This window comes from Piliocolobus tephrosceles, chromosome 9, assembly GCF_002776525.5.
Source record: "Piliocolobus tephrosceles isolate RC106 chromosome 9, ASM277652v3, whole genome shotgun sequence".
NCBI lineage: Eukaryota > Metazoa > Chordata > Mammalia > Primates > Cercopithecidae > Piliocolobus > Piliocolobus tephrosceles.
The window spans coordinates 101,122,498-101,135,719 of record NC_045442.1 but is presented as its reverse complement, the minus strand read 5'-3'; positions in this window follow the sequence as shown (position 1 = coordinate 101,135,719).

Sequence of the window (13,222 nt, the reverse complement as noted above, 5' to 3'; positions counted from 1 at the left end):
GCGCCCGGGGTGGGGTGGGGGGGAGGGGGCAAAAGAAATGGGAAGCCTCGAGGGTCAAACTACGCGAAAGAAGTTCGGTTTTAGAGGAAGAAAGGAAATTGAGGCCAAAAAGAAGATGCCTGAGCTTTCAGAGATGGTTTACTTCCACAGTCATACAGTTTACCAAATGAAAAGCTCCATAGAAGGAGCGCGCCATCTAGTCTTGTAAATAGCGTCATGAAAATAGAGCCAGAGCCCGGGCGCGGTGGCTCTTGCCTGTAATCCCAGCGTTTTGGGAGGCTGAGGCGGTTGAATCAGCTGACATCAGGAGTTCGAGACCAGCCTGGCTAACATGGCAAAACCTTGTGTCTACTAAAAAATACAAAAAAAAAAAAATTAGCTGGGCGTGATGACACGTCTGTAATCCCAGCTACTTGGGAGGCTGAGGCACGAGAATCACTTGAACCCGGGAGGCGAAGATTGCACTGAGCCGAGATCGCGCCATTGCACTTAAGCCTGTGCAACAGAGCGTGACCCTGTCTCCAGAAAAAAACAAACAAACAAAAATGTTAAAATAACGGAAAGGCTTTTAACCTCTGAAAGGGCACCAGGAGCAGCCAGGGCATCATCTTTTTCCTTGAACCATGTGAGGACATTTGACAACCTCTGCCAATATGCCTCCATTCAAATTAAAATTCAAGTGGTTTTGCCAGCCCCTCCTCCAAGTGAGAAGTATATACCTCATCTTAAAGGCATAGGAAAGGCATTGGAGAGGACTGGTTCAGTCTTCTCATTTTGAACATGAGAAAGTGGGGCACAGATCAGACAAGGACTGGCTATAGGTCACACCTGGGGAGTCAAAGCTTAAAGTCAGAGCTCTGCCCTCCATTCAAGGCTCTTCCTCAGTACCTGTGTCGTAACCCGTGGCCCTTGCTCGGGTGCCTGGGAAAAGGACATACCAAACAGTGCAGAGAAACCTGCAACTGAAGGCAGCCCCCCGGGGGTACACACTGCTGCTGGAGGCGAAAGGAAAGCGAGGGGCCTCTCAAGTGAGAGAGGACAAACCAGCACTGGAACTGACTAGCCAGCTCTGTGTTAGCATAGTGCTATTGCCTTGCAGCTATTTTCTTTTTGAATCATCTCAACAACTCTGGGTGATTAAACCCATTTCATGGATGAGAACACAGGCTCAGAGACAGTAAATAACTAAGGTGGCCTCATTAGAAGTTGGCTGTGCTGGCTGGGTGTGGTGGCTCACACCTGTAATCTCAGAACTTTGGGAGGCCAAGGCAGGAGGATCACCTAAGGTCAGGAATTTGAGACCAGCCTGGCCAACATAGTGAAACCCTGTCTCTACTAAAAATACAAACATTAGCCAGGTGTGGTGGTGGGCACCTGTAATCCCAGCTACTTGGGAGGCTGAGGCAGGAGAATCACTTGAACCCAGGAGGCAGAGGTTGCAGTGAGCCAAGATTGTGCCACTGCCCGCCAGCCTGGCAACCGAGCAAGACTCTGTCTTAAAAAAAAAAGTTGGCTGTGCCATTTGACCCCAGGTTGGTCCCTAGATCCTGGGCCTTCCACTCGGACACACACTCAAGGCCACCCTCAGGCCACACAGAGTCCTGCCACTCCCACATGGATGCTGAAGAATCTCGAAGTTAGGTAGAAGTATATTTTATTTTGACATTTCCAAGGAAAGCCCTATGTAAGCAATGAGTCTGGGGATGGATGTGAGGACCTTTTATTTTTTGTGTGAGATATTTAATCCCTTTAGCAGAATAAAATGTTCTCCAGCCACTTGGCAGTAGCTACGATTTTTTTTTTTTTTTTTTTTTGAGACAGAGTCTTGCTCTGTCACTCAGGCTGGAGTGCAACAGTGCAATCTTAGCTCACTGCATCCTCCGCCTCCTGGGTTCAAGCAATTCTCCTGTCTCAGCCTCCCAAGTAGTTGGGATTACAGGCACCTGCCATCATGCCTCGCCAATTTTTGTATTTTTATAGAGATGGGTTTTCACCATGTTGCCCAGACTGGTCTTGACCTCCTGAACTCAGGTGATCCACCTGCCTCGGCCTCCCAAAATGTTGGGATTACAGACATGAGCCACTACACCCAGCCAGAAGTAGCTATTTTTATAGAACTATTCTGTTATTAGGTATTACTTCTAGCTCACTGGCCTGCATCTTCCAGAAAAGAAAACTTTGCATTTAATGTTTAAAATGAAGTAAATGCTTATTTTTATAAGGTTGATATGGTTTGCATCTGTGTCCCCACCAAATCCATGTTAAGACGTAATCCCCAGGGCTGGCTGTGTGGCGGCCTGGTGGGAGGTGTTTGGATCATGGGGCTGGATCCCTCATCAGTGTCTTAGCACCATCCCCTTGGTGATAATTGGATGTGTTCTCCGAAACCTGGTTGTTTAAAAGCATGTGGCACTTCCCCTCTATCTTGCTCCCACTTGCTCCATGTGACTTGCCTGCTCCCCCTTTGCCTTCTGTCATGATTGTAAGCTCCCTGAGGCTTCCTCAGAAGCAGATGCCAGTGTCATGCTTCCTGTACAGCCTACGATATCATGAGCCAATTAAACCTCTTTTCTTTGTAAATTACCCAGCCTCAGATTTTTTTTTTTTAAATAGCAATGCAGGAAGGGCCTAATGCAAAGATGTACTGTTTTGTTTTGTCTTCAAGCTAAGGTATATTGTTTATGCCTTATTACAAATTTGAGGGATATCAGAAACTGGGGGATGCTGTAAGCCCAGCAAGGGGAGGAATATTCTATGGCTTCAAGCCTGGGCTTTCCTGCATATGGGGTTTCACGATGGGAATGGAGCTTAATGCATTCAACTAATACCTTATTTGTAGACATCTGTATCGTTTTCAGCTTTTAAAATATGATCAGCTACATTGTAGCCAATATCCCCAGTTAAGTCGTAGCTGATGTACAACTTTATTTCCTTATAATAAAATACTAGAAGTTACTGGTCAGATTTAAGACGTTCAATGCAAATTGCTCTCTAGAAAAATTGCTCCAGTTTACCTTCAGACAACCATTATGAAAGTGTTATTTTTCCAAACCCTCATGGACATGGCTTGGAAACCATGAGGAATACCTTCATAAAGTGGGAATACCCACACTGACATACTTCATTATATAAAAATCAAAACTTCTGTGTGTTACAAAACACCAGAAAAACACATGAAAAGACAGAAGAAATTATTGAGAAAAACCATATCCATGGTTTCCAAATCTCACGTGTCCCCACCAAATCTCATGTTGAATTCTAATCCCTAATGTTGGAGATAGGGCCGGCTGGGAAGTAATTGGATCACAGGAGCAGATTTCCCATGAATGGTTTAGCACCATCCCCTTGGTACTGTCCGCATGATTGTGAGTGAGTTATCATGAGATCTGGTCATTTAAAAGTGTGGCACCTGCCCCCTCACTCTCTCTTGCTCCTGCTCCCACCGTGTGAGACGTCTCACTCCCCCATCACCTCCCACCATGACTGTAAGCTTCCTGAAGCCTTTCCAGAAGCTGAGCAGATGCCAGCCTCATGCTTCCTGTACAGCCCGTGGAACTGTGAGCCAATTAAACCTCTTTTCTTTAGAAATTCCCCAGTCTCAGATATTTCTTTATAGCAACGTGAGAATGGACTAATACACTCACTAACACTGAGTTTGCTTTTTCTTTTTTATTATTACTAGATGAATATTATTTTATATATTCATTGCCCATTTGTATTTCTTCTTTTCTGAATGCTGGTGTATTTCCTTGACTCATTTTTTTTTCTATTACTGTGTCTTTTTCCCGTTTGTTGATGAGTACCTTCATATAGTGGGAATACTCACACTGATATACTTCATTATATAAAAATCAAAACTTCTGTGTGTTACAAAACACCAGAAAAACAAATGAAAAGACAGAAGAAATTATTGAGAAAAACACATTTACAATGAATAGAACAATTTTTCTTTATACCTTCTGTACAGTACTGAGCATCCCGCTTAGAAAGTCCTTCATAATCCCCAAGATCATGGAAATACTCATTTCTTTTTTTGTTATCTCTTAGTTTGTTAGCATGTTTATAGTTTTATTTGTTTACATCTTTACAACCACTGGAATTAGTTTCTGGCATGAAGTTTAAAGCAGTAATAATTTTAACTTGATTTTTTCCCAGGCAGTTAATTAATTGCCCTAACAAAACTTACTGAATAATAATTCTTTGCTCACGGGGTCTTAATGCCACCTTTATCACATGCTAAAAAGTATGTTCTTATAAAAATTCAGATTTATTTCTGGACTTCCTATTCTGTTCCATGATCTGTGATCTTTTTTAAATTCGAAAACTGTCCCTATTCCAACAAGGGCTCCCAAATTCTCAGAAATAGAGTTTGCTTGCTTTGGTGATCTCTGTTCATATTCTTATGTCTTACGTTAGACCGTGAGTTCCCTGAGGGACGGGAAGTCTCAGTACTCTTTGTACCCCGAAAGCCAAATGTGGTGTAATGAAGAGAGAGCAAAACAGCACATGGGGAAATGAGGAAGCCCCAGGATTAGGGTTGCCAGATTGAGCAAATAAAATAGGCAGTTAACCTACAATATCAGATAAACCACAAATAGTTTTTTGTATGTGTATGTTCTTTGCAACATTTGGGATATACTTATCCTAAAAGTTATCCAGACATCTCCACTGAAACACTCATCCTCCTCAGACTTTGAACCTCCAACTACCTTGAGATCCAGGCTGGAAAACCAGGAATGCATCTTTTACATGCCAAATGCCACAAGCGACACAGGCTCAAGTTAGCAGCACCCAACAGGCTGAGCATGAGCGTGGCAAATATGACCTTCCACGCTTGCAGAGGCAGCGTCCCAGGCCAAGAATGAACTGACTCGCTGCTGTTCCTCCAAAAGCTCCCTGCAACCCCCTGTACCCTGCCCCATGTCCCTGGTACCCAGGGGCCCTGACCTGAGTGGGGCAGGGCAGACACTGTATGATCCTACAGCTGACTGTTCATCGTCGCTAATCTTTCCTTCTCATGTAAAAGAAAAGCAGGGCTCTCTTCTGATGCTACCCAGTGTATGATACCTGCCTGGACACACCCCGTAGGCACTCAAGCCATGCTGGGGAGGCAGTCATTCTGTTTCTTGTGGCTTTTTGTTGTTGTTGTTTTTGAGACAGAGTCTCGCTGTCTCACCCAGGCTGGAGTGCAGTGGTGCGATCTTGGCTTACCTCTGCCTTCCAGGTTCAAGCAATTCTCCTGCCTCAGCCTCCCAAGTAGCTGTGATTACAGGCACCCACCACCATGCCTGGCTAACTTTTTGCATTTTTAGTAGAGATGGAGTTTCACCATGTTGGCCAGGTTGGTCTCAAACGCCTGACCTCAGGTGATCCACCAGCCTTGGCCTCCCAAAGTGCTGGGATTACAGGCATGAGCCACCGCACCCAGACCTCTCATGTTTATCCATACACTTCCGCAGGGGTTGCAAGCCTACACAGCCTATGCACTTGGTCCAAATGGCCTCTAGTTTGTGTCAGGCACAGTGCTAAGTATTGGGGTTACAATGGTGAACGAAAACCAACCTGGCTCTTAATGTCATGGAGCTTACAGTCTAGTTAGGGAGATGGCCATAAATCACACGAGCAAAAATGTTTTCATTGAAAAGGTATAAGGAGATATAGGAGTGTATATTGAGGGTCCTAATCTGATGGGTGGGTAGTCAGCACCCCAAATGAGGAATATTTGAGAAGGCATTCACTGTCAAAGAGAAGTGCTTCTGGCAGAGAGAACAGCACGTGCAAAGGTCCTGAAGTAGGAGGGAGAGTGCCTCAGGGATCTGAGGTGAGTGAGAGAGAAAGAGCAAAGCAAGAGGAGGCTGCAGAGGCAGGCAGGGGCCAGATCCTGCAGGCCACTGGTGAGTCAAGGCCATTGCAGAATTTAGCAAGAGAGTCACTTAGCTCGGGGGAGGGTGGTTAACCTATGAGGAGAAGAAGCAGGGCTCTTAGCCACCGAGAGAGTGAGGAGAAGGAGCAGAAGCAAGAGAGCTAAAGCTGAGAACTCAAAGGACCAAGGGAGATGCTACAGGGCCGGCTCACGGAGGTGGGGCAGAAGGCAGTCACTTGTTGCCCAGCTTTCTCTCATTTCAGTCTCAAAAGGATCCCGCCTGCTAGGGGGAGCTTTCCCCACTTTGCAGGGTAACCAAATCAGATCCTTTCCCAAAATCACAGAGCTGGGATGTGAACGCAGGTCTGTGTAACTACAAAGCTCACACTCTCCTCTCTCCCAAAAGCCCCACTTCTGCCTCCTGATCCCTGGGCTGATGAGTTTACATCGAGGCCTATAGCCAAAAGGAGGGCTCAGAGATTCCCCAGCAGGGGAGGAAAGTGGCTGGGTGGGAGGGTTAATTCTCAATTCTTGTAGTTCTCCCAGAGCCTGGAGCCTGGGGGAATATGGGGAAAGCAAGGCAGACACACATGGAGACAGCAAAGGGCAGTGTTTCCTCAACTTTGGCTACATGTTTCCATCATCAGGTAAGCTCTGAAAACTCTCGATGCCCCGGCTGTCCCCCAGCCAATTAGCTCAGAATCCCTAGGGTGGGGCTTGGGCTCTAGAGCCTGTGGGGAGCTGGGTGTGTGTTCAGGCCAGTTGCTTCTCTCTGTGCCTCAATGTTCCAGGTACCGTTGGAGGGACTGAGATCCTGGGGATTCCTGGAGCCTGGCTGCGTGGCCTGGCCACCCTGATGCCCTGTGTTCTCCATGGCAGGCCAGCAAGGCTGAGGAGAATGCCTCCGACAGCTTCATGCACCCCATGGACCTCACTGCTGGAGCGGCAAATGGAGACCACCCAGAACCTGGTGGACTCCCACATGGCCGTTGTCAACAAGACCTTGCTGGACCTCATGGTTGGTCTCGTGCCTGAGTCTATCATGCACATTATGATCAACAATATGCATGCACTGCCTCATGGGGGAAAGGGGCTCCTGTGGCACTGGAGATGCAGGTGGCCACGTTGGCCTAGGGGAAACGCCGACCAGCCCTATGGGACCAGGTCCAGGAAGGGAGGCACCATCCAGACCAGAGCTGTCCCATAGATATAACATGGGACTGGGCACAGTGGCCCATGCCTGTAATCCCAGCACTTTGGAAGGCTAAGGCGGGAGGATCACTTGAGCCCAAGAGTTTGAGACCAGCCTAGGCAATGTAGTGAGACCTGCTATCTACACAAAATTTTTAAAATAGCTGGTCTTGGTGCCTGTAGTCCTAGTTACTCGACAGGCTGACATTGGAGGATCACTTTGAGCCCAGGAGGTTGAGGCTGCAGTGAGCGGTGATCTCGCCCACTGTACTCCAGCCTGGTGACAGAGTGAGATCCTATCTCCAAAAACAATTTAGGAAAAGCTGAGTAGACAGGTGTCCTGGTGGCCTCATAGGTCCTAGGTCCCCTCCCAGATCTGCGACCTTGGACAGGTGACTTTTCCTCTGGACCTCAGTGTCCTCATCTGAATGAAAAAAGGCGGTGGGGAGGCAGATCTTCGAGTCTAAGCAGTGTAGAAGCCACGTCTGAAAAGCCATACTCAGGGCTCCAAGTCCAGCACACAGTCCCAGCAGGGCCCGACAGGGCGGCCAAGGTGGCACAGTGTCCGGAGCCATGAGGCCCGGAGTTAGCCGACCTCTGTTGCTTGATCTCCGCAAAGCGGAGACAAAATGGCACATTTCCGGGTTCTTCATTATAAACTGCTCCCGCGCGCGCCTAAAACCTTTCCCGCGCGCGCCCAAACCTTTCCCGCGCGCGCAAACCTTTTCGCGCCCAGAAAGATATGCAGCCTATGGCGCAGGTGCGATCCTGCGCCCGGGAAAATTACAAACCCACGGCGCATGCGCAATTGTAATTTGAGAAGACCGGCCCCCCGTCACCGCCCTGGCCCAACCTCTTCCCCTGCCAGCCTATATAAGGCATCGCACCACCATTATTAAATGAGACTTGATCAGGCTATTTGTCTTGTCTCCATTTCTCGTGTTTTCTTGTCGCCTCCATTCCCACTCCCCCTTCCAGGGCCCCTTCGACTGTCCTGCGGGTCGGGACAGCACAGGCCATCCGGTCCCAACCTCCTTCCCTTTTTGCCCACTCCCAGACCAAGGAGTTCACATTCTCAGAGCTGCTGGCCAACCTGTACTCATGTGGCAACCAGAACGCACTGATGGAGGAGTTGGCAGAGCAGGCACAGCAGCTTGACGAGATGCTGTGCATGCAACACATGCTGAAGGAGGCACTCAGCATCATCAGTGACATCAGCACAAACACAATCAGCATGGTCGTGGGGTCCCGTGGACGATTCCTGGCTGCAGGTGCAGAGCATCCCGGCTGGACGCAGGTACCAGGGCTGAACCCCACAGCCCCACAGCCCACCAGCCTCTATGGCTAAGCCTGGGGTCTCTTGGAACGGACTCCATGCCCAAGCTGGCAGGCATGGGTGCTTTCTGGAACTATCAGAGAGAGCAGAGAGCTCATGGTTTATGATGTAGGGGCTGGGAACTTGGAGGGGGTTGTGTGTGTGGCCGGACTCGGAGGCGGCCAGAGACCTACGAACGTCATCCTGGGCACACCTGTCATGCAGTCTGAGTCATGCTGGCAGGGCAGGGGCATCCAGCTCCCAGCCTGGGAGTGCAGAGCAGGGGTGATAGTCAGGGTCCAACCTCCTCTATCTGTCGGCAATCCAGTGGTGATCTAGGATAAAACCTTGAGAGTCCCATACACATGGTCATCCCACAACACAGCTCACAGGCCAGGCAGGAACACACAGCCCCCTTCCCTCCCTCCCAGGTACCATCATAGCTGCTAGCATGTGACTGAAGGCAGGGTCCCTGGCTCCCGCTGAAGCACTATCGCCAGCCAGCGGGCTCATGCACCTTGGCCTGTTGCTCCTGGGGGTCACCTATGCTATTCAGCCAAGGGGACCACAGTGCCTGCTGGCCCAGCTGAGCTCCACCCAGTGAGTCCACCTGCCTTCCCTGCCATGGACTCTCCTCTTCTGCTTTTACCAGCAGGAAGGGCCCAGTCTCACCTATGCAACCTGTAGCCCCCAAACCAGCTGAGGCTCCCCTCTTAGGCTTATAAGTCTATGGCCAGTGGCATCCGGCTGCCTGTTCTCCCTGCCTCCCCCAGGGTCCCTTCAGAGGGTCCTGGGCTTTCCGACCACCCAGAAGGGCCTCAGGTGCACCCTTCAGCCATCCTTCCCTTTTAGCTTCACCACCCTGGTTCAAGCAGTGTTCTTTCTCTTTCAAGCCTGGTGGCTGTTGTGTGGGCTTCCCCAAGATGAGAGGTGGCCCTGGGCCAGTGGGTTGGAAGACAGGGTGACCAGAGAAGAGGGAAGCTAGAGGGGGTTGAGCATTGGTCTGAACTGTGGGTGCACTGCCTGGGTGCAGGGAGAGAGGCCAGCGTGTGAAGGGTGTGGAGGGCCACCACAGCCCGCAGGACCTACCTGTGAAGCTCCGGCTCCTCCCTCCATCTTCCTCCCCTTTCCCTTCCAGCCCCTCTTTTCCAGGAACCTTGCCACACTCACACCTGCGCCCTCCCCTCCTCATCCCTCCCACAGCTGCTGCGGCTTTGCCCCTGCTCTGCGCTTGCCTCACCAGCTCTCTGCTCACTTTTCTCCCGTTTCCTCTCTGCTTTCTCTCCAACTACCAGCCAATCAGATCAGGCAAATCCATCCCATCCTGAGAGCCTCAGGTCCCACTTCAACCTCTAAACAGATCCCTCCTCTTCTCAGAGACCTCCCTTTCCAAGCCTGCCTGGGCGGCTGTTCTGTGACTTGACGGTGGCTCCCCCAGCCCCAAAGCTAACCCCCTTCATTTGTGACTTAGTCTGTTGTAGTGGAGAGCTGACACATCCAGCTGTGACTGTCGCTGAAAACTTGTGCCCCCTCTGTGGTGTGCCCCTGCCCTGTTCTATATCTATAAATAGGCTGGGCGCAGTGGCTCACGCCTGTAATCCCAGCACTTTGGGAGGCCGAGGCAGGCGGATCACAAGGTCAGGAGTTTGAGACCAGCCTGGCCAATATGGTGAAATCCCGTCTCTACTAAAATTACAAAAATTAGCTGGGTGTGGTGGCAAGTGCCTGTAGTCCAAGCTACTTGGCAGGCTGAGGCAGGAGAATTGCTTGAACCCCGGAAGCAGAGGTTGCAATGAGGCAAGATCATGCCACTGCACTCCAGCCTGGGCAATACAGCGAGACTCCGTCTCAAAAAAAAAAAAAAAAAAAAAAGAAAGAAAGAAAAAATATAAATACTCATATATGTGTATATATATTTATAGATTTTATACATACACACACACACACACACACACACACACACATACACCTACACCTGGCCAACGGCCTCACCTCTAGTGCAGGGAATTAGTGAGTGTGCTGTCTCTGTGGTGTCTTGTGGTCCAACAAAAGAAACCTGTCCCCTGACATTGCCCCTCCACAGTGCGCCACCGCCAGTAGCCTTCCTGTCATGCCCGGCCTGTGGACAGCCAGCCCCCACCATCCCTCCTGCCCCCCACCAAGCATGGGGGTGCTGTGCAGGCAGCTGTGTGGCTTGACAGTCTCTACCAGTTCTGCTGTCCCTCAGCTGAGAATAAAACCCATTTCTGGATGACAGGGAATGTATCCTCTGCTGGCTGTGTTCTCTGTGGAGCTCCGGGGAGGGGAAAGTTCGAGCCACTTCTAGGGTGCTGTTGGGAGCTGTTGGGAACAGGTCCCCTAAAATCTGGCCGTAAACTGGCCCCAAAACTGGCCATAAACCAAATCTCTGCAGCACTGTGACATGTTCATGATGGCCACAAACAATAAATAGCATGAGCCATCATGCTATTTATTGGCATGAGCCATCTCTGCCTTAAGGACATGCTCCTGCTGCAGATAACTAGCCAAACCCATCCCTTTATTTCGGCCCATCCCTTTGTTTCCCGTAAGGAATACTTTTAGTGAATCTATAATCTATAGAAACAATGCTTATGACTGGCTTGCTGTTAATAAAAATGTGGGTAAATCTCTGTTCGAGGCTCTCAGCTCTGAAGGCTGAGACCCCTGATTTCCCACTCCACACCTCAATATTTGTGTGTGTGTGTCTTTAATTCCTATAGTGTTTTAACTAATTTCAAAACACTAAGATAGCAGTTACATTTTTTAATAGTTATATTATTTTAAAATGACTCTTTAAGATAAAGTTTTAGAGAAACTATGCTATGTGGATAGGGCTGATTTACATTTTCAAGTTTTCTAAAAATCAGCTTTGGCTTTAGAACTGGTATTTTTCATTTCTGGAAAACCTATCAGGTTTAATCAAACACTTTAAACATGGTTTTTGTATATTGCAATCTTTAAATAGGTATTTTGATTCTTCCTACAGAAATTCAGATTTTTTCAGTTGAACTCACATTTTAAAATGCTATGTTTCTGATGAACTCTAACCTTCTAATGTTGCCTTCTAAGCAAATTGAAAGCTGCCTTATACTGAGTGAGGCAGAGAATACCTGATTGAATCAGGTATTGCAAAAGACTGCATGCACTTTGAAGAAAGACTTAAGTTATTGTCATACAATTTTCATTCTCTTTAGCTTTTTCTTAAATATATGACAAAATACCTACACAGAGTGGTATTTCCATTAGTACAATAGATTTATTTTCCAGACTGACATCCAGCTTAAATATGCCAGTATGTGATTTAATCCATAGGTACCCGAGGAATACATTATTGTCAGATTGGTTACAGATGCTAAACGCTATCTGAGGGTCATTCCCAGTTGTTAATATTTATCAGGGTAAAAGTGAAGTGATTTGAACTATAAAAAATACCTTTGAAATAATTTACCGATGTATTAGATAAACCCAGTTTCAGAATTATAAAGAAAAAATGTTAGATCAAATAATGTGGCTAATTAACAGTGATAGATACAATTTCTAGCCCAGGAGTTTAAAATGAACTTAAAGTAACTGTCTTTAAACTGAACTCAAAGAATGCAAAAGCAGCAAGTTCAGAAAATAAAAAGCAAGAACAGGACTTTAAGTCCATTTTAAACCCTTGGGCTAGAAATCGTACCACTGTTAATTAGCCACATTATTTGGTCTAACATTTTTTCTTTATAATTCTGAAACTGAGTTTATCTAATACATTGATAAACTTATACAATTTGGAAGAGTCAGTTGAAGTCACAAGAACCCAGTATTTGCACTCTTTCAGTGAATGCAGGCAAATCTGTAAGTCCATCTGTAAAATCGTATTATTGATCTCCTATTAATGTCATATTTATAAAAGAATCATGAGGATGCCAAATGCTAAAAATGGAGACAGTCTAGTAACTAGAAATCTCCACCCCAGGGAGCACACATAAGTATCTCCCTACATCCTAATAATGTGATGTATTTTGGAACACAGACATTGGAACTTCATGAAGTTTAACTGTTGATTCTTTCCCAAGCATTATGAAGTCATACATTTAGGCAATGTATAACTGAAATCATTCATAATATATAGGCACATTAACATAAATATTGTGCAAAATTATGTCTCTAAATGAAACTGAAAAAAACATATTTCACTCTTCGTAAAGAACTTTGTGTGGAAATATAACTCTGATTGTATAGATGCTTTTCTTGATAATACTTAGACATTCACAAACAGTAGACTTCAGTTTGTAAACATTTTAAGTTGCATAAACTTCTCCTTGATTTTCAAATATAGTATAATACTGTCTACTAAAACTCCTTTTTGTTTCAACTAAGTACTCTTGCATGTATTAGTTTATAATAATGTTTGTTATTATTTTTTAAAGTGTTTTCCATTCAAGGAAAAGAAGTAAATTCCAATGTCAGAGTCTTTAACCAATGTGGTTGAAGACTAGGTATTAGCCAGAGAGGTCTAGATGGTCAAACCAATCTTCTAGCCTCAAAGAAGCTCCATGAACAGAGAGGAATGCCAGGTGTCACACAGCTTTCCTTCACTCTAATTCATTCTTGACTAGAGCCTGTATGCCTGTTTCAGGGACATTTAAACTCTTAAAGGATTTCTTATAATCTTTACTAAACACCTTAAGAAGAATGCCAACCAGTGCCCTTTTGTTTCCTGGGACATGTAGTCAGGTGATTGAAACAGGTAACATGAACTCTGACTTTAAAATGTATTATAGATATAGATGCTGTAAGCTAGGAAAGGTTTTCCACATCCACAGTCAATGATGGAAGCCTTTCATTTCTCA